We start from the raw sequence: 21,461 nt of genomic DNA, 5'->3' as shown, positions 1-21,461 counted from the left end.
CATGTGATGAAAGTTCTCTAGGCATTTGATTAGATGGTGAAGGCTCTCTAGGACCTGGGACAGATGGAGAGTTTCCCACAGGCTCTCTGACAGATGACAAATGGCTAAGACTCATTTGGTCAGGTTGAGCTTTTGCTAGATTACCAGAGAAACAATGTAAAGGATCAAGTTCTCCTTGAGGAGATGAAAAAGGACACAGAGTTCCCTCTGCACACACAGAAAGTTCCAGAGGCAATCCAAAATAAAGCAAAGGTTCAGAATATCCTGAACTTGCAGAAAGTTGGAATATTTCCTGAGAACCAGGGACAGATATTCCAGTACCTGGAGGAGAGGACAAAGATTCTAGTTTGCTCTTTTCAGGTTGGGAAGGATTCAGAAATTCTGGGACAGATGGTGGATGCTGTAGAGAATTTTTCACAGACTGCGAAGTTTTCTGAGAGGTTTGGGGTGAAGCAGGTTGTTTCCTAGTTCCTTGATTACACAGCAATGTCACTGGAGTCCCTTGTGCAAACACAGGTAAGTCCAGAGACCCTTGGGGAAATAAAGGATTCACAGGCCCTTCTGCAGCCTGAGATACTTGCAGAAAACTCTGACCAGACTGCAAAGATCCTAATAACGCATGGGTATTTTGGATAGACCTCAGAGGTCCTGTCATTGATGTAAAAGGTCCTACAGTCTGTTTTACAGATGTCAAATTTCCCATCGTGCCTTTGGCAGATAAGAGAAACTCCCCAGTGACCTGGGAAGCAGAAGAAGATTCTAGAGTCCCTTGTGCAGATTTGGACATTTTCAGAGTTCCTTGTGATGATGAATAAGTTCCCACAGTCTTTTCACTAGAACAAGAAGATAGTGGAGTTGCTTGTGTTGATGCCAGGAGACCCAAATGCCCTGGTACAGATGGGATTGTTCCCCTAGTCACTTGGGTATATGGGGAATTTATATATGGCTCTGAAACTGCTTGGGAAAGTGTAGAAAGTTGTAGAGTCCCTTCAGCAAATTGTGCTGAATGCAGCATTTCCTGGGATGACACAACATGTTTCGGAGGCCTTTGGGCAAGTTTCAAAGGTTCTAGATTCCCTTGACCAGAAGGGAAAGATTCTGCAGATCCTTGGATAGAAGGTAAATATCCTTTAGCCATTAGAGGTGGTGGCAAAGTTTCTATAGTCCTTGTAGCAGACTGAGAAGTTTCCACACCATCTCTCACACATGACAAATGCGGCAAGGTATTCTGGGAATATTGGTGTCGTCTCAAAACCCCTGAATGTTTTGAAGGCCTTTGGATAGATGACAAAGAACTTAGGACAGGCAAAGTTTCCTCTGTAGCTATGGAGAGTTCCTTAGGCACTTCAGAAGATAGCAAAGGTCCTAGAGTCCATGGATTAGATAAAGGATTTTCCTGAGCACTTGGAGCAGGTGGCAAATGTTCTGTGTGTGCTAGTGAAGACAAAAAGGATCCTTGAAGTTTTGGGCTAGATTGAAAAAGTTCTGTAGCCCTAGGGGAAGATGCTGAACTTTGAACAGTATGTTGGGCAGATGAATAAAATTTTGGAGATTCCTGGGAAGAAATTGGATGTTTCAAAGCCCTTTTAGAAGGTGCCAGAGTTCCTACAGTTTCTTGTGTTGGTGTAGATAGTTTTAGAGACCCTTGCACAGATAGGGAAGTCCCCAGAGCCCCTTGGTCAGATGAACAAGATCCTAGAGTTCCTTGTGTAGATAAAGAAATTACCACCTGCCTTTGAGCAGGTGGAGAAACATCTAGTTCCTTCTGGGTACTTTGATTAGTCCCTGACTTAGAAGCTGAATGTCCTTCAGTACTCTGTGCCCCTGTGGGCTTTACCAAAGTGGGTTTTGTATAAAGGGAAACTTTCTCAGGAACTTGAGTAGTTGGTGAAGGTTTCAGAGTGTCCTGCCCTGATGTGTTCACTTCCAGAGCTGCTTGTGAAGAAAGGCAAGATTCATCATCTTTTTGCAAAACTGAGGAAGGAACTGGACTTGCTTGTGTTAATGAGAAAAGTCCTGGAGTCATTGGGGTTTGTGGCAATGTGCCTGTAATCATTGGAACAAATGGAGACATTTCCAAATTATCTGGGACAGAAGGCATATGGCTATGTGTGCACTGGTCAAGCTTGGATGGTCCCAACATCTCTTGGGAAGATGATGAGTGTTGTAGTGATTGTTGGCTATATGGTGAAGAAGCTAGAGTTCCCTGAGTAGATATGTAAAGTTGGTCAGATAGAAAATGTGCTAGATCTTTGGATGCTGATAAAGAAGATTCATGAGATATTGTGCCATGTTGTAAATATCCTGTAGTCCCAGAAGGAAATGACAAAGGCCCTGTAGGCCCTTGGAAAGATGGTGATGTATCTGTGCAAAACACATGTTCTAGTTTACTTTGGAAAGATTCTGGTGGAGCCAGAATCAATGGGGAAGATGCTGAATGTTCTACAGGCCCTGATCTGGATGAGAAAGAACCCAGTATACCCTGGAGAGACATAGAATTTTCCCAATGTCCTTGATTATATACATGAGTTGGTTGATTCATTAGAGTAGTTTGGAGAGGTTTATTAGTATCTGGTGTAGATGATGAAGGTTTCACTGCACCTGGGGAAGACAACAAAGGCTTTTTAATTCCTTGGTTAGAAGATGGTCTCAGAGTCTCTGAAGCAGATGGTGAATCTTGCAGAGGCCCTTGGACAAACAGAGAATGTCTAGAAGTTTCCTGAAAAGAACTGGAATGTTTTGTAAGTTCATGATCAGATTGCAAATTCTCAAGAGTCCTCTTTGCAGATATGGGCAGTACCAAAGATCCTTTAGGAGACAGAGAGCCCTTTTGGGTAGATGGCAATATTTCTGGTAGTTTATGGGCATATGGAGTAGATCGTAGAACTCCTGTTATACATGGCAATGATCCTAAAATGCCCTTTACTGAAAAAGACTGCTCCACAGTATCTTTTTCTAACTGAGAATTTCTCCCATCCCCTTGGGAAGATGCCAAAGGTTCTAGGGTCCCTTCTGCCAAAGACAACACTTCTAGAGCTCTTTGTGAAGGTGGTCTAGGTCCCACTACCTTTTGGTCAGTAAGAGAAGTTGGTGAAGTCACATGTAGTAATGAAGAAAATGTCAAAGCTTGGGAACCAGATGGTGAAGTTACTATACTCCCTGAAACTGATGTAAAAGTTTCCACAGGCTCTACTTCAGGTAAAACATATTCATGAATCCTCTCGGAGGATTCATGAGTTCCCACATCTTGGAAAGATTCAGAAGGTTCTTGAGACTCTTGGGCAGAAGCTGAAGGATGCAACAACCCTTGAGTCAATATAAAGGGTTTCTGAGGCACTTGGGAGGAAAGCAAAGTTGCTAGATTCACTGGGCCAGATTGGAAAAGTTCCTGAACACTTGGGGCAGATGATAAATGCCCTCCACACCCCTGCAGTGAGGACAATTTTCTTGTAGTTTGTGAGACTGTTGAAGACTGTTCTATAGTCTTTCCTACAGTTGAAAAATATTCTAGTTCCCCTTGTGCAGATTGTGATGGTTCCCAACACTCAGGAGATGATGTGGAAAGCTCTACAGTCTCAGACTCTAGGGAAGATGGAAAAGGACACAGAGAGTCACAGGCAGATACAGAAAGTTTCAGAGGCTCTTGAGGCCCTAGGGTAGATAGAGAAGGTTCCTTAATCTGAGCACTAGCTGAAGATGGTGGGTGTTGTGTATCTTCTGAGGGGAACAACAATGATTCTTCAGTTTCCTGATCAGACAGAGCAGGTATCAAAGCCTCTTTGACATGTGGTGAATGTAATAGATGATCTTGGTCAGATAGAGAAGATTTATTAGCCTCCTGGGAAAAAGTTGAAAGTTTTGTAGTTCTTTGAGCAACTGATAAATTTTCTAGAGCCACTTCTGCAAACTTGGTCATTTCCAGAGTCCTTTGATCAGACTGAGAAGCTTCAAGATCTCCATGAAGAGATGGCAAAAATCCCTCCTTCATCCGGTCATAATATTTAGATGCTGAAGGCCCAAGGGAAGATGTCAAATGTGCTTTGATCACTGGTGCAGATGCAGATAGCTGTATAGTATCTGCTTCAGATATAGAAGGTCCCTCAGCTTCTAGAGTAGATGTCAATGGTTTCAGAGAACCATGAGCAGATGGAGACCATCCTAAAGACCCTTGTCCAGATATCAAAGATCCCACCACCTCTTGAAGACAAGGGGAAGTGGCTTGATTTGCATTTTGTAGGGAGGAATGTTCTAAAGGCTCTGGAGCAAGTAAAGGGATGTCTTTAGTTCCTGGAGCAGAGAGAGAAAATTCCTCAGACTCTCCTATACTGGACAAATGGTCAAGAACACTTGGGAGAATTTGGGATTCTCTTGGAAACCCTCGAGAAAAAGTGGAGTGTTCTATATCCTCTACTGTAGATGGCAAAGGGCACAGAGTCTGTTCATCAGGTGTGTTAATTTGCAGAGGCCCTTGGGTAATTACAAAATGTTCTAGGGCCTGTGAAGTAGATGAAGAAGGTTCCTGTGCATGTGGTACAGAAGGAGTGCCTTTTGCATCTTCTCTGGAAGATAACAAAGACCCCAGAGATTCCAGACCACATGAGGAAGATTCCAAAACCTCTGTGATGAAAGGTAAATATGGAGTCAAAGGGGAAGTTGATTTAACTGGTTTCTCAAATTGAGACATTTCTCCATCTTTCCCCATATGTGACACATGCCCAAGTTTGTTATGTACTGATTCTGACAGTTCCATGAACCCTGGAGAATATACCAAAAGTCCCAGAGTCCCTTGGGTAGATGGCAAAGAATCAAACATTCCATGTGCTGATATGGGCAGATCATTGGGTCCTTCAGTAAATTGCAAATGATCTAGAGTTTCTGGGATCAATGGGCAAGATTTCCAAGAACCTGGTTCCCTTGATAAATTTCCTCCAGTCTCTGGAGTTGATAAAGGTCCTTGAATGCCAGAGTCAGTTTGGGAAGGTCCTAAAGGCCCTTGGGAAGATAGTGGATGTTGGTAAGGGCCTTGAATCAATGGAGAAAGCCTTGAAGCCTCCTGTAAAGAAGTAGGAGGTTTCACTGATCTGTCAGGAGATGATACATTTTCAACTCTCCCTTTTGTGGATGAGAATATTTCCAAAGCCCCTTGGGAATGTGATAATGTTTCCCTAATCCCTTTTCCAGGTAAAGAATTTTCCAAAGACTGTTGGACAAATAATGTATGATTTAGAGCTCCTGTGGCAGAAGACGATTCCACAACACTGTCAGCATATTGTGGGTTCTCTAGTGACTCATTTACTAATGAGGAAAGTTCCATATGCTCTAGAGCAGATAATAAAGCTCCTAGATCCTCTGAAATACTTGGAGCACTTTCCAGAACAATTTGTGAAGGTATCAAAGTTTGGAGTTCCTTCTTGGTAGATTGGCAAGGTCTCAAATTTCCCATTGAAGGTGTTAAATGTTCTTGAGCCTCTTGAATAGATAGTGAATTACCCAGAGACCCCTGTGTAGATATAGAAAGTTGTTCAGGCTGTTTTTCAGCTAGCATTTGTCCAAGAACCTTTGGACCAGGTGGAGAGTATAGCAGACCACCTGTGGCAGAAAGAGAATTTTTGACATGTTCAGAGTTAGATGACAAAATTTTAAGAGACTCTTGGGAAGATTTCAAACTTCCTCTAGTCCCCTGAAGGGTTGAAGAATATTTAAGAGCTCCTTCACTGGGTGGCAAATGTTCTAAAGCATATTGGGTACACTGAAAATGTCCAGTAGCTCCTTTGGGAGATGGTGGGTTTACCAGAGCCACTTTTGCTGCTTTCACAGGTTGAATAGACCCTTGTTCCAATGTGGGCAGTTCTGGAGATTGTTGGACAGACAGGGGAAGTCCTACATCCCCTTGAGCAGATGGCAAATGTCTGAGAGTTCCTTGTGCAAGTGAGTAAATTACAACAGGATTATGATCAGTTATCGTATATTCTGGGATATTTTTCAATTGTCCTAGAGATCCTGTGTTGTGTAAATATGTTCCCATATCCACTTCCACAGAAGACAATGGTCCCAGAGTCCCCTGGGAAGACATGAAAGGTGACATATTATCTAGAGCAGACAGAGAATGCTCTGAAGTTGCTTTTGTGGACTTGGAAATTTCTATAGGCTCTTGTGCAGATAGGGAATGTCCCACAGATCCCTGGACTGAAAGCACAGGTGCTATGCTACCTTCTGAGGATGAGAGACTTCCCTGAAGCCCTTGTACAGATGGCATTGATGACGGGGCCACTGAGCCATATTGAGGTAATTGTAGAATTCCATTAACAGGCAACAATGGGGAAGGGGTTTCCTGAGACAGAGTTGAAAGTCCCCAAGCCTTTGGAGCCACTGGTAAGTACTCAAGAGGCACAAAGGCTGAAGGAGAATTTTCCAGATATTCATGTGTAGATGGTAGAAACCTTTGAAACCCTTGTGCAGATTGGGAAGTTCCTACTTTGCTTGATAAAGATAACAGAGATCCCAGAACCCTTTGGGTAGATGGCAAAGTACCAGCACTTTCCTGAGTAGGTATAAAAAGATCCAGAGGCCTTTGTAGGGACAACAAGGGCCTTTGTAAAGACACCCCAGGTGAGCATGAAGTTTCCAGAGAGCCCTGAGCAGGAGGGGCATTTTCTAAAATCTTTTGTTCTAGTGAAGAATCTTCTTGATCTCCTGGGACGTTGGGCAAATGTTCTGAATAACTTAATGAAGGTGGAAAACTTTCCTGAGGCCCTTGGGCAGATGACAAAAGATCTTTTGCTCCCTGGGCAGCCTGGAAACAACACATGACCCCTGGGGCAGATGGTGAATGTCCAAGAAACCCTTGGAAAGATGGTGAAATTCCTAGATACCACTGCTTAGATGTTGATGGTACTGGAGACCCTGGGGAAGATGGAAAATGTTCTGCAGCAAGAAGGTAGGAGGAAGCATAAGGATCTTTAGATGGTTTGGAGGACATAGGAGGTGTAGGATCCTCTTGTGCTAATGGCAAAGGTTCAAGATGTTTTTGTTTACATTTGGCCTTTCCCTTAGACCCTTTGGCAGATAAGGAAGATTTCAAGGCTCCCAAGTCAAATTTAGAAATTGGCAGATCCCCTTGGATATAGGTAGAATTTTCTGGAGCCTTTGACAGAGATGGAGAATGTCCCTGAAGGCCTGGGACAGATGGTAAATGACCTAGACCCTTTGCGACAGACAAAGAAGGGCCTTGAGCCTCTTGGTAAGATATGGAATGTCCATGAGGCCCTTGGTTAGAATGGCAAGGTTCCACAGTCTTTTGTTCAGATGAGGAACATTGCAGGGCCTTTTGGACAGATATAGAAGGCATGGGACTTAACTGAGGAGAACTAGTAGTGATCAATGTTTCTTTCGGAGCAGTGGAAGATGCACATACCCTTTTTGAGGAAGAGAGGAATATAAAACTGCCTTCCTCAGATGAGGAAGTTCCAAAGTCTCCTTCATCAGAAAGATCATCTCTCAACCTCTTTTTGGTAGAAATGGAAGGTCCAGGGTATACTTGGGTAGAGGGAGGATGTTTAATATCTCCCTCCTGAGAAGGGATATGCATGAAACTCTTTTGTGTAGATGGGGAAGATGGTAAAGTACCTTCTTCAGACATGGTAGATCCTAGGGCCTCTTGCTCAGAAGGGGAAGGTGCTACTGTGTCAGGTGTATATGTGTGGTTTTTTACTACAGCTTCAGAATGAGGGGAAGTTTCTAGAACCTGTATATGTGTGGTATACCCTAAAGTTTCCTGTGCATATGTAGTAGGTCTAAAATCCTCATGGGCAGCTAAGGAAGTTACTGGAGTTCCTTGTGTAAGTGTGAAAGTTTCAGGAACACTTTCTTCAAGAGAAGAAGATGATAAAGCATTTTGTATAGAGACGTTCGGTTCTAGAGACAGTTGGATGGACAAAACAGGTTCCAAGTGCCCTTGGGAAGATAAGATGGAATTCAGAACCTTTGAGGTATTTGTTGGATGTTCTGGAGTCACTTGTGCGCATGTGGAAAGACTAACATCCCTTTGTGAAGATGGGGAATGGCCTATAGCCTCTTGTGTAGTTGTGACGGATTGTTGATACCCTTGAGGAGATGGAGAAATTTCCACAACCTCCTGTGAAGAGTAGAGAGGTTCTGTGGGTGTTTGTGGACAGGTAGAATCTAAGGAATCCCCTTCTCTCAACGTGAAATTTGCTACAAATTGTTGTGTACATGTGTCACATCCAAGAGCCATTTCTAAGGATGGGGATGAGTCTGGAACCCCTTCTGCAGATGTATCCTGTCCCACAGTCCCTTTATCACATATGGTAGAACCCAAAAAGTGTAGGACAGGTTGTAAATGGCCTGGTAATCCTGGTGTATATGTAGAAATTTCAAGAGCCTCTCCTATACATGTGGAAAGTCCTAGAGACCCCTGGGGAAGAAGGGAAGGCTGTATTGTCTTAGCACCCTGGGTAGTTGTGGAGCGAGCATGGTTCACTTGAACTCCCTTGGCATATCTTTGGCTATTTTGTTTCTGATGACGAATCAGAAGGGCCTTTTTGATTGGCAGGGTATGTTTTAAGCCCTCTTGGTCTGATAAGGACACTGGGAATCCACCTTCCTCAAAAGGAGGATCTGTCTTTCTCTTTTTGCTGTAGTGGGAATATCCATTGTCCATCCTCATAACTGGAATAGGTTTGAATTTCTCTTTGTGAGAGAGAATAGGTCTTCGACCCTCTTCTCTAGATGTAGACAATTCTGGAATCCTCTTGACAGATACAGAAGGACTCAGAACCCCTAGGGAAGTTGATGCAGGTGCTAGAGCCCTTTGTGTATGTTGAGAAGGTAAAAGGGTCCCTTGGGTAGATTTGGGAGTTCCTACCATCTCTTGTAGACATGTGTAACTCTCTAGAACCCCTTCTGAAGATGGCAAAGGTTCTTGAATCCCTGATGTAGATGTAGATAGATTTGTTTCTGCTTGGGTAGGCATGAGTGGTGTGAGGCTCACTTGAGTAGTAGTGATAGGGCTTGGTTCGCCCTGTGCTGTAAGGGAAGACTGGAGCCCATTTTCTGGTGGAGGACATTTAAAACCCTCTTTCTTTAATGGGGAAGTTATAAAATTCTCTTGGTCAGAGGAGGCAGGACTCAAGCTCACTTCAGCAGCTATAGATTGCTTAGGGTCATTCTGGGGAGAGGGAAAACAGCCTTGGCTCTCTTCATGAGAGGGTATAGCTCTCCAGCCATCTTTGGCAGCTTTCAAAGGTGTTGAACTCCCCTGGGAAGTGGGAGTAGGACACATTTCATTTTGGGAAAATGAGAAATCACTGAGCACCCCTTTTAGAGAAAAACGTTTGGAGCTCTCTTTGTCTAATAGGGCCTGCTGTAGGCCCCCTTGATCAGAAGGGGCTTGTCTAAAACTCTTTGGTGGAGAATTAGAATGATTGATGACACCTCGGCTAGAGGATGGACTTCTGAAACCTCTTCTGAAAAGGGAGACATGTTTGATTTTCCTTTCAGCACAAGGGGGAGGCTTCTGGGATGCCTGGGAAGATATGGAATGCCCCATAGACCCTTGATCACATTGGGTTCCTCCCAGAACCTCTTGGGTGGATAGGGATAGTCCCTGAGCATCTTGGCAAGAAGTAGAAGATCCCAGAGCTCCTTGAGTAGGGGAGGAAGGTTGCAGGAACTCTTGAAAATGTGGGGAAATTACCAGTCCACGTTGGTCAGAGGAAAAGTTAGCAGAAGACAGCCCAGGCACTGTGTCATCCTTGTTGACCTTTTCACTGGCATCTCCAGCACAGGGTCTTGGAGATGTTGCAAATACTCTAGAGCTCCAGTGGTCAACGTCCATAGGTTTTTCAAACACAGTAGACATATCCAGGCTTCTTTGTGCCTTCCCAGGTCTGTGCACCAAAGTTGAGGCCACTCTTTTTCTGGTGGTAGGAGGTAAGGCAGATGGTCTGGGCTCCCTGCTCAGTGGCTTACTCCTGCAGTCAGGAACCTCTGGAGGAAGTGGAACTTGTCCTTCCTGGATCTCTTTCAGCTCCTTAGGGAGGTCTAGGGTCTTCTTACTGCATACAGTCTTTCTAATAGCTCTAAGACTCTGCAGTCTATCTGTAGTACCAGTGCTGGGGATTTTGAATGTTTTGTTCTCATAAGGCTTTTGGCACCTAAACTTGTGTACCCCGGAGGTGCAAAGTCCCTCAGGAATTTGGCGCTGGTCAAGTATGTCTCCCATTGGGGTGCGCTGTCATCAGTCCCTTGGGGAACACTGGAGGAGGTCCCAGGCAGATTAGGCAAGCACTTCCCCGGGGAGGCTGGGAAAACTGTGGTCTCTTGGTCAGAGTGTGAAGGATCAGCTGAGGCTCACTGGCCTCTCTCCACAGGTTTGGCCATTTTGCCAATAAAATAGTTGAAAAACAAAAAGGGAAATTACCCCTCTCACGGGGCAGCGAATATACTTGCCAGTGGTGACTCGCAGCAAGCAGCAGCAAAGCAATATCCTCAGAGAGAGGCTCTCCTTCCCGATAACTGTGAACACGTCCGGTAAGCGAAGCACATAGAACTCGAATGATAGTTGGCCTCAGAAATCGAACAAAGCTCGAGAGCTGCACTTGAAATGCATGTCCTCGGGCCTGCACGGGCCAGTCCTGAACTGTCTCAGCGGTTCTGCGCGCACTAGCCAGGCAAACATTCAAGCTTTTTGATTGAGGAGGGCACCTTGGACCCTCTCCCCTTCATTAGGGTCGAGAGTGCTAGGTGGTCTGGTGCCCACTGTCAGTGATCAGGACATAGACTATTGAAGAGGCAACGTGATTGGGAAGGCAAGGGGTACTCGGGAGACTTTGCTTTCGGGTTCCTCTTACACCAGTCTAGACCCGCTGTCAGGAAGTTCTCAGTGTTGCAGTTAGGTCTGTTTAAGCCTCATAACTGAGTAAGAAAGGGTGATCCAGACTTTTACTTCTCAGAGACTGTGAGGGCCAGGCAATCACTGGTTGTGCTAGGGAAAGAAAAAGTAATAGTGCTTAAATAGAGCAGAGGATGTCTGTAACTGATATTACAAATGGTATTCTGTATTTTAAGGAAGACCTATCCTGGAATTTTCTAGTAAATTGGTGACATCTTCTATGAACATCATCCTGTATGCTGAAATGCATCTCTAGACTGCTTAATAGTACTTATTGCCATGCTATTATTATGTAAATGTTAGTATATAGGTATGTATGTATATATGAGTATATATCAGAGAATAAGAATAAGAAAAATAATCTTCTTATAATACAAAAGCAAGTTGTTTTTCAAATACTTTTATCTGCTTTTGCTTAAGTTCATCAATTCAGAACACAGGCACAGTTGAACTCCCAAATGTAGCCCTTATGGCCTTAAACAATTGTTTTGTCTTGGTTTACATGTTGGGTGCTATAACATTTACGTATTTGGGTTGTTTGGAAGGCTCATATTAGTGGCTCTGCATGGGCCATTCACTTCCATTCTAATGATGAAGCTGAAGTGTAGTTACACAGAATGATTTTGGAAACCCTTAGAGAAGTTGATTCTTTGAAAGGTCATGTTTATTGAGCAGTTGATATACTGAGAATGTGGAAATTTGAGGATATGGATGAAGACGTTATCTCACTAATAGAGAAACTTGCTTTGCTTGTTGCACATTTTTTTTCCAATTTTACTTTGAGCACTTTTTGTTCTTGCTGGATGAAAGGCTTTTGTTTATTTATTTCAGTGCTATGTCTGATTTTTGTGAAGGATTTCTGTCTGCCTTTGGCTACACAGACAATAAGGCTTCAGAAGCATTGGGGCATTTTTCTATCATCTAATTATCTTCCTTGCCACTGTCTTGGCGATTTGACACATGCTTTCTCCTTGGAATTTTTGAAAACTTCATCACTCCCTTTCTTTAGCCCTAATTTATCTCACTAATTTCATTTTGAAAGGTATCTATCTCCAAGAATTTTGTAGTTCATCGTGTTTATCTGCATACTAGCTCATATCATAACTCTTGTATACTTTTCAACCATTTATCTGAATTTTCTGTTGGTCCCTTGAGGTCCTTGGAGACATTGAATTTGCACACCAGCATAACGCTTCTAGGCATGAAAAACTTGGTGCAGCCTACAATGGATAGAGAATTATGAATATCAATTTATATAATATATACCTCATGAGAATTTGCTTGGCAATTCTAATATCAGGACAACTTTCTTAATTTAAGTTACAGTGTCTATGTTTAGTTCAGATAATCTATCAAAGGTAGTTTATACATACATGAATGACTGCTCAAAGAATGGTAATATTTAAGAGATTTCTTAAATATTTTACTTTGATAAGGTTTTACTTTGATAAGGTTGTTCAACTACAAGAACTTTAATGTATAGTAGATTTAATAATGAAAATAACTGAGTAGTATACTTTTGTAGTGTTTAACTCAGTAATTAACATTCTTTTCTAAAGTGTTTATATTTTATTCATTTTGTCGGCATACTAGGAAATGAGTTTCACTACAGCAGTTTCATATATATGCTTTTATTGATTTATTGAGTGTGTGTATAATGGGAATAGCCTAGGTGACTGCCCAGTTTACTTCCTGGCATGACCAAACAAGGGGATGAGCAGGAAAGACAGTAAAACACAAAATTATTAGTTTATCCTTTTGTTCTCGGAGAAGCTTGGAGCAGGAATTCAGTTAAGCAGATGTTAACAAGGATGTTTTCTAGGCCCCCTGGGTCCTTTCCTTTCCAGTATTGGTCCTGTCTAACTATCCACCTGTTAGTATTCAGGCATGTGTACTGGCCTGAGCTTGGGGTAAATGTCCTCAACTGTAGTCATTCAGAGCTCCTTCTGGGCACATTCACTACATTCCCTTTTAAATGGACCATGACAACCTCCTAACTCTCTCTTTCTCTCTTGGTCTCCATTTGTCTCTCTCTCTCTCTCTCTCTCTCTCTCTCTCTCTCTCTCTCTCTCTCTCTCTCTCTCCCTCCCTCTTTCTTCTCTCTTCTCCTCTGCCACTCCTGTCCCCAGAAGCCAGGCTTCCCCTCTCCCCTTCTTCCTTTTCCCATTCACTTCCCTCCAATAAAAAACCCTCTACCTGAGCTTGTCACATGGCATCTTTCTCTCACATGCCACTTTTTCTAAATTACAGCACACCTGTGTGCCTTCATGCTATTTCTCCTGGCAGGATCTTTGGGGAACAAGAAGATACCATCTGAGGGAGCCTGCCTTCATTTACGCTGCCTACTTATGTTCCTCTAACCTCATCTTGTGTGTTGTGTGTGTGTGTGTGTGTGTGTATGCATGTGTGTGTACATGCGCATGAGCATACCTGCATGTGTGTGTTATTGGCATGAATGTGTAGTGTGTTTTTATATGTGTAGGTGCACATGTGAATGGGTATATGTTCGTATGTGTGTATGTGCATGTAGAGACCCCATGTTGATATTGGTTGTCTTTGAAGACTCTACACATTTTTTAACTGAAATATGATTTGACTTGTCTAGCTAGTTAGCATGTCCCTTGTGCTCTCTGGTCTCTAACTCTCTAAAGTACAGGTGAGCAGCCACACTTACCATTTATTTGGGTACTGCAGATTTGAACTCTAGTTCATATGTGTGGCAAGTACTTTATCCACTGAACTATCTCCTAGCACCTATTATTCTTAATGCTATTAAAATTGATTTTATTTCCTTTATTTACTTCTCAGTATGTTCTTTGTTGACACATAGAAAAGCTTCTGATGTTCATGCTGGTTTTGTATCCTGCTACTTTGCTGAAAGTGTTAATATGCAAGTTTTCTACTAAAGACTTTAAAGGACAGATTATATTAGCTATAAATAGGGAAAGTTTGACTTCTTCCTTTCCTGTTTGTATACCCGGTGGAATGTAAACTGGTGCCAGCTGTAGAAATCAGCTTATAGGTTTTCAAAAATAAATAGAATTATTATAAGACCTAACTATAACACTTCTAGACAAATACTCAAAAGACTCTAAGTCTTACTTCTGACATACTTGCAATTCATGTTTATTGCCACAATATTCACAACAGTTAAATGGAACAATTCCTTTCCATTATGAGATGAATAGATAAAATGTAATATATATATATATATTATATATATATATATATATATATATATATATATATATATATATATATATATATATATATACCCAATGAAATTCCTCTGAAAAGATTGTTGAAATCATGGCATTCAGAGGGAAATGGATAGAACCAAAGATTCTTATGTTAGGTGAAGAGGTACAGATTTGAAAAGAGAGAATTACCAGAGGTTTTTTTTTTCTCATATATGGAATTCAGACTTAATTTTTCTATATTAATATACATATGTGTGGTTATATAGTATAGGTCATAAAACTAGAAAATGAAGCATGAGAGGAGAAAAGAGATCTACAGGGGTAAAATTAAGAAGTGTAATAGAATACATATGACATAAAGGGGTGCTTACTAGTTACTGTTTTATTACTGAGATAAAACACATTAATCAAGGCACTTGTGGAATAGAGAAGTCATTTGCCTTAAGGTTCCAGAGGGTAATAAGTCAATCAAGGTGGGAAAGTATGGCAGCAAGCAGCAAGCATGGTACCTTGAATAGGAGCTGAGAGCTCACATCTCAAACCACAAGTAAGAGACTGAGAAAATGAACTTGAAATGGTGTGAGTCTTTCAGCTTCCAAAACAACATAACCCTAGTGACATCATTTCCTTAGGAAGGCCATGCCTCCTGAAACACCCCCAAACAGCCACCAGCTAGGGACCAAGTATTCAAATTCCTGAGACTATAGGAGAATGTCACTCACTCATACCACCACGGGATGGCTAGTGAGGGGAGCAATGAAGCAGCAGGAGGGAGTCATGGGATCTGGGATGTCACTATAGGAGGAAGAACAACATGGAAAAGGGAACACTGGAGAGATGGCTTAACAGTTAAGGGAACTGGCTGTTCTTCCAGAGGACCTGGGTTTGATCTACAGATCCACATGTTGGCTCACAATTATCTGTAACTCCAGTCTAGTGGGATATGATACCCTCTTCTGACTCCTGCAGGCACCAAGCACGTATGTGGTGCACAAACACATGTGCAGGCAAAATACCCATATACATAAAAATAAATAAGAAAATGTAGTGAATGAAAATGCCATAATGAATCTCACTTTGTATGCTAACTTTTACGCTTCATAAAGTATGTGTATGTTCAGCATCTGCATATTTGTAAAGTTTCTGTACTTTTTTGTTGTTGATTTCTATTTTTATTTCTTCTATGATTTATAAAATAAACTGTATTTATCATTTAACATTGTTAAGATTTAATTTGCACAGAAAGCCAACACATGTGGTACATTTTAGAAGAGCCTCCTTAGGGTGCCAAGAAGAACACATATGCCATTCCAATTCACTAAATTATTCTGTAGGTATCATCTAGTCTTATAGTAGGTATCATATATTATGTATAGGTGTAGTCAAATGTTATATATTCTATGTATCATCTAGTTCAGATCTGACATTTCTTTGTTAATTTTAGTTTATATGATGTGATGTTTTATGTGGATTGCCAACAGGACCTATAATAAAGAGAAGGAGCCTATGGGCATGACTGTGAGGGATTATCTAGATTAGGTTATCCTCTGTGTGTGTCTGTTGTGCCTGTGAGGGATTATCTAGATTAGGTTATCCTCTGTGTGTGTCTGTTGTGCCTGTGAGGGATTATCTAGATTAGGTTATCCTCTGTGTGTGTCTGTTGTGCCTGTGAGGGATTATCTAGATTAGGTTATCCTCTGTGTGTGTCTGTTGGGATATATTGATTGACTCACCTGAGTTGGGAAGACTCACCCTAAATGTGGTAGGTACCATTTCATGGCCAGAGGTCCTGGACTGAATTTAAAATGAAGACACCTGAATAACAACATTCATCTCCCCCTGCTTCCTGATTGTACATGTACAATTACTAGCTGCCTGAAGCCCCCGTGGCCACAACTTCCCTGCTGTGTTAGACTGTACCCTGGGAATAGTGAGTCAATATAAAATCTTTATTCCTTATGTTGCTTTTCTCAGAGTATTTTATTATAGAAATCAAACAAGTAACCAATACAGATAATCTAATTACTGATGAGGATGTGGTATTGAAATCACTGATTATTTTTATAAGAGGACCTCTACGGTATTTCTGTTAGTGTTTATTATATGAAATTGAGAGCACCAAGACTTGGAATCTGTGTGTTTATAATATTCATATATCCTTGACAGATTAGTAAAAAATCACTTTTACTAAAATTTACTATACATTTACTAAAATTTAGCTACTGTCTTTCTATCTAACTATTCTAACTAATTTCGATTTGAAGTCTACTTATTCGTATACCAAAATAGCATGATTGGCTTGTTTTCATATCTACTCACTTGTTAGCTAGTCAACCATCCTTTTGCTCTTTGTCTGTAAGTGATTGTACCAGTGAAATGTGTTTCTTTGACACAACAGGACAGTTGATTCTAGTTTCAATCCTGTCATCATCTAGTCTTCATCTCTTCATGGGTGAGTTTAAGTTATTTATACTTAAAGTTGTTATTAAAAGATGTTTAATAGTTCTTGTAATTTTGCTGTTTTTCTTTTTGGATTTATTTATTTTACTATTTTCTGTTTCTTTTTCTCTTATTTTGCTTTACTGAGTTATACTTGATGGGCCAAGAAGAGTCCCTGCTGCTGCACTGAAGAGATCCATCCAGAGGGGTCAGTGTGTGCCTGCCCAGCCGGAAGGTCTTGGGAACGGAGTACAGGGCCCCTTCAGCTCCTGCTGCAGGGGCTTTTTTGTTCCACATGACACTGCCTCCCCCAAGCCTGCCCTTTTGTCTGCGAGGTCCTTGGCCCAACAAGAGTACCTGCTCCTGTACTGAGGAAATCCATCCAGAGTGGTAAGAGTGATTACACCCGGCTGGACGATCCCAGGAACGGAGTACAGGGCCCCTCCATTTCCCTAGACGTTTCTGGCCATTCAGTGGGGTGTCTCTCCAGCTATTGGCTTTCTCTAATTACCCCATCCCATCCCATCTCACCCCCACGCACTCCTTTCCATCTGCGGGGTCCTTAGATCCACCAGCACAGCCTGCTTCAGTGCTGAGGGGTCCTAAGAGAGGGCAGACCAAGAAAATCCCCCAAGTACACAGTCAGTCACAGCAAAGATTGGACGAAGACGCCAAGACTCTCCTGGCTGCATTTGAAGGAAGAGATGGGCAGGCTCCAGTACAAGAATTCTTCCAACAACCTGAAAAGCAACCTGAAATACTGGAAGACTTGAACATCCTATTCCAGAAGTAGAAGAAATCGACTTTAAACGTAACATTATGTCCTGTCTTTTCTTAATATATTACTGACCAATATTATCAACAGCAGTTCATTTATGCTACAGTAACATAAGTCTAAGGCATGAATAGTAGGTATTGAAGAAAATCCATATTTGGCTATGGATTTAAATTGAGAAATTTAGTTGAAAATAAAGATAAAGAGAAACATAAAAATAGACATTGCTAAATGCTTGAAAAGGCTTTAATTTCCCTGCTTCGCCCTTCTCTGCCTTTAGAACCTTGTCTCAGTGTAGAGTTAAACTGAAAGTGCAAGAAAGTATAAAACAGCAGAAATATTGTAATCCCATGTCTTCACTGTTTAACATCCCTACTTCATTAGAAAACGTTTCGATCTGCGAGTAGAGAGAATCACAGAATCTCTAGGTCCATCTAAAAGAACACGATTCTGGTTCATTTAAAAGAAAACACTACGCTATGGGTTCTCTCCATTTAATATTCTGTTGTGTTTTTCAGTAAAATGCTGACAATCTACACAATTTAATGGTCATATTCTGAGACAGATTATAAAGTTATTATAGGTCTCTGGAAAGAGGACACCAAAATATAATCTAGGTAAGAGTTTAATAAACATTTTTATTGCTTGTCTCACACAAATAAATCCACTTCTTGTGTAGATCTACACATAACGATCAATAACTGCCATGATAGAATATGAGAAAATAGATGGAGAAGCAAATATAAACCAGATGAATAAAGAAGCAGTGAGAAACTCAGAATTAGGTCCTTAAAACCTATTTAGAATAATGTGAAGTAAATGATGAAGTAACTCTTATTGAGGCTGACATGAGAAGGTGCCCATTTGGCAACTGAAACACCTAAGAGCCTAAGAGCTATTTCAAGAATTTTAAAGACAGTAGACATTTCACTCCAGAGTAGGCTCTTCCTCTTTCTTATCTTCTTATCATGGAGTCATCTACAGAGGCAAGGACTTGAATGGACGATATCGAGTCCACCTCCTCTTTTCTATCCATTTATCTAGTAGACATCAGTTCTAGAGTTAACATTGTCATCAGTTCTAGAGTTAAGATTGTCATATAAAAATGGAGATGATTAAATGTCTTTCCACACATGGAGATTTTCTGGACTTTAACTAAAATGCCTAATTTCTTAATTTTTTTAACAGTTTACCCTTACAAGAGAATATTCCAGAGATGTATTAGGGATAAACAAGCATCCTTTAAATATTCCAATTTCAGTAAGTCTTATTGAGAAAAATGAGTAGAATTAAATACCTTCAACCTTCAGGAAAGGCATGGCCTAGTTACAAACTTATGCAGACATTGAATGGTGGTGTTAAAATGCAAATATGTTATCTGAGAGTAATGCAATAAATCAATTCAGCTAGCTCTATGCTGGCAAAAATTTACTAGACCCTTCCAAGATCAAAATTCCAGAATGGACAGGGGAGGGGAGCCTAGACCCCACCTCTAGCTGAGGAGCTATTAGCAGTTAATGACTGTTTCCTAGAGGAAGAATAAGGTTTCTTCAGGGATGTTGCCCCTGAAGAGTCATTTATGCTCCAGGAGGTGGTTTACACACACACATACACACACACATGTAACATGAGAAGGGCCGGCTTGTTTGTGTTTTCCTGTCCTGCCCGGCCCCCAGCTGTTTCGTCCCAGAGAAAAATCACACAGAAAACTCTATAAATTATAATGCTGATTGGCCCTTTAGGTCAGGCTTCTTATTGGCTAACTCTCACATTTTGATTAACCCATTTTTCTGATCTATGTTAGCCATGTGGCTTAGTACCTTTTTCAGTGGGGCAGATTACATCCTGCTGCTTCGGTGATCTGGCAAGGAGTGGGAGGAATTAACTTCCTCCTCCCCAGAATTCTCCTGCTCTCTTTGCATCATTTCCACTTCCTGTCTGGTTTTCCCGCCTATACCTCCTGCCTGGCCAATCAGCGTTTATTTAAAACATGATTGACAGAATACAGAGAATTCTCCCACACCACTTCCCCCTCTTTTAAAAAAAAAAAAACCAAACAAAAAAACAAAGGAAAATATCTATAGTCCATTTTTGGGGAATGTGGGCATAGTATTTCAGGCTACTTCCAGCTGGTTGGGGGCGCCGACAATCTTATGGGAACCTAAAGAAAATTTAGAGTTATGATCAAGTCCTGACTGAAGAATCCTGTGAGTCTTGATCATCTCAGGCAGCAGTCTTGAACCTGTTCTGGATGTAGAATTCTGTCATCTGGGCCATCTGTTCCTACCAGAGATTGCTCAGGTGGTCTCCCTTGGTCAAAGATGATTTTTCTTAACTCTGAATAAATCCAGAGCCTCTCATTTTCTGTGGAAACAAAAGCAAAATCTCTTCTCCAAAGTAACATACCTTTTGACTTCAATTTTGAAGCCAAGGTATTTTTAAAATACCTATCTTGGATTAATTCTGCAGCATTTATAACAAAATATCTTTTAGCAGCTGTTGCTCCTTTTTCAGCATTCAAACAATTTAAAGAGAGCATAATAGCATACAGTATCAAGATTCTCTGTGTATTTCCCATCTTTACGTGGCTTTATTTTAACCTCTATTTCTTTTATTTTTACTTTTAACTTTTGGCTTTTTGGGACAGGTTCTCTGCATATCTTTGTTCTGGAACTCCTTCTGTAGACCAGGCTGTCCTGGAACTCCCAGAGATCTGTCTGCCTCTACCTCCCAAGCCTTGGGATTAAAGGTGTGCACCACCACACCCAACTACTCTCTTTCTTTCTTTTTTATTTTAAGGACTTTAAACCATTTAGAGGTTTTTTTTTTTTTGAATCTCTCTTTACTGTATATCTCTTTCTGACCATGTGGGTCTTTAATTTGCTAAGGAATATGGAGAAGACAACACTCAAAAGCTATTAAGGCATTTTAAGGTCCTTGCCAGGAAGCAAGCTGCAACAGTGTTTCCATAGTCAGGACGGTCTGCTTGAAAGAGTCAGAGTTTTCCCAGGCAGGACTGCCCAGAAAGCCGGCATTTTAAAACAGAGCAGCTTTTTTCCTGGAAAATCGAAATGTTTTACTCTAGTCTTTCCCAAGCTTTCTCAGGCTTTATGTGGTTGCAGTTATCCACATGGGCGCCATTCTGTAACATGGGGGGGGGGGACTGTTTGTTTGTTGGGGTTTTGTCCTGCCCAGCCCCCCAGCTGCTTAGTTCCAGAGAAAAATCATACACAGATCTCTGTAAGTTATAATGCTGATTGGCCCTTTAGGTCAGGCTTCTTATTGGCTAACTCTCACAGTTTGATTAACCCATTTTTCTGATCTATGTTAGCCATGTGGCTCAGTACCTTTTTCAGTGGGACAGATCACATCCTGCTGCTTCGGTGATCTGGGCAGGAGTGGGAGGAATTAACTTCCTCCTCCCCAGAATTCTCCTGCTCTCTTTGCATCATTTCCACTTCCTGTCTGGTTTTCCCGCCTATACCTCCTGCCTGGCCAATCAGCATTTATTTAAAACATGATTGACAGAATACAGAGAATTCTCCCGCACCACACACGTATATGGCCGTCACTAGGTAGAACTAGTGGGTTTTTTAAAAAGAGCTCATGAAATTAGAAAAAAAATGGTATTTGGGGGTCTGATAGAAGAGTAATTGGAGAGGAAGGAATTGGTCTGTATTTGATTGTAATAAATTATATGCATGTATGAAATTTTAAACAATAAAAACAGACAATAAAAATCTTCCAAGTTAAGTTTATGGGAGATAATTTCTGATAAAATATGAAAGCAGAAAGGAGATTATTCCAAAGTCTTTAAGAACATGGGCCATGTTCCATGTTCCCTGCTTGCTTAATAACAACTACCAATGTGTTGCCAGCCAATCATGCACAACTTTACAGAACACAGAAAATTGGAGATCTAGTTGTTATGGTGAGAGTTTTGAGAGAATTGGAGACATTTTCAAGCAGGATTTTAATGGCATGACCTTTTTCTTTATGTATTTCCCCCTTTTTCCAGTCTATATGATGATTGTGAATTGTGTTTTAAATAGAAAATCATGTATCATTAAAATAATGAAAAGGTCTACACTTTTCCTTCTTCATTGTTTAGGTTTTATGCATACATGTGAATAAT

This window comes from Myodes glareolus, chromosome 22, assembly GCF_982192425.1.
Source record: "Myodes glareolus chromosome 22, mMyoGla1.1, whole genome shotgun sequence".
NCBI classification, from domain to species: Eukaryota; Metazoa; Chordata; class Mammalia; order Rodentia; family Cricetidae; genus Myodes; species Myodes glareolus.
Note: the sequence above shows the minus strand (reverse complement) of the source record.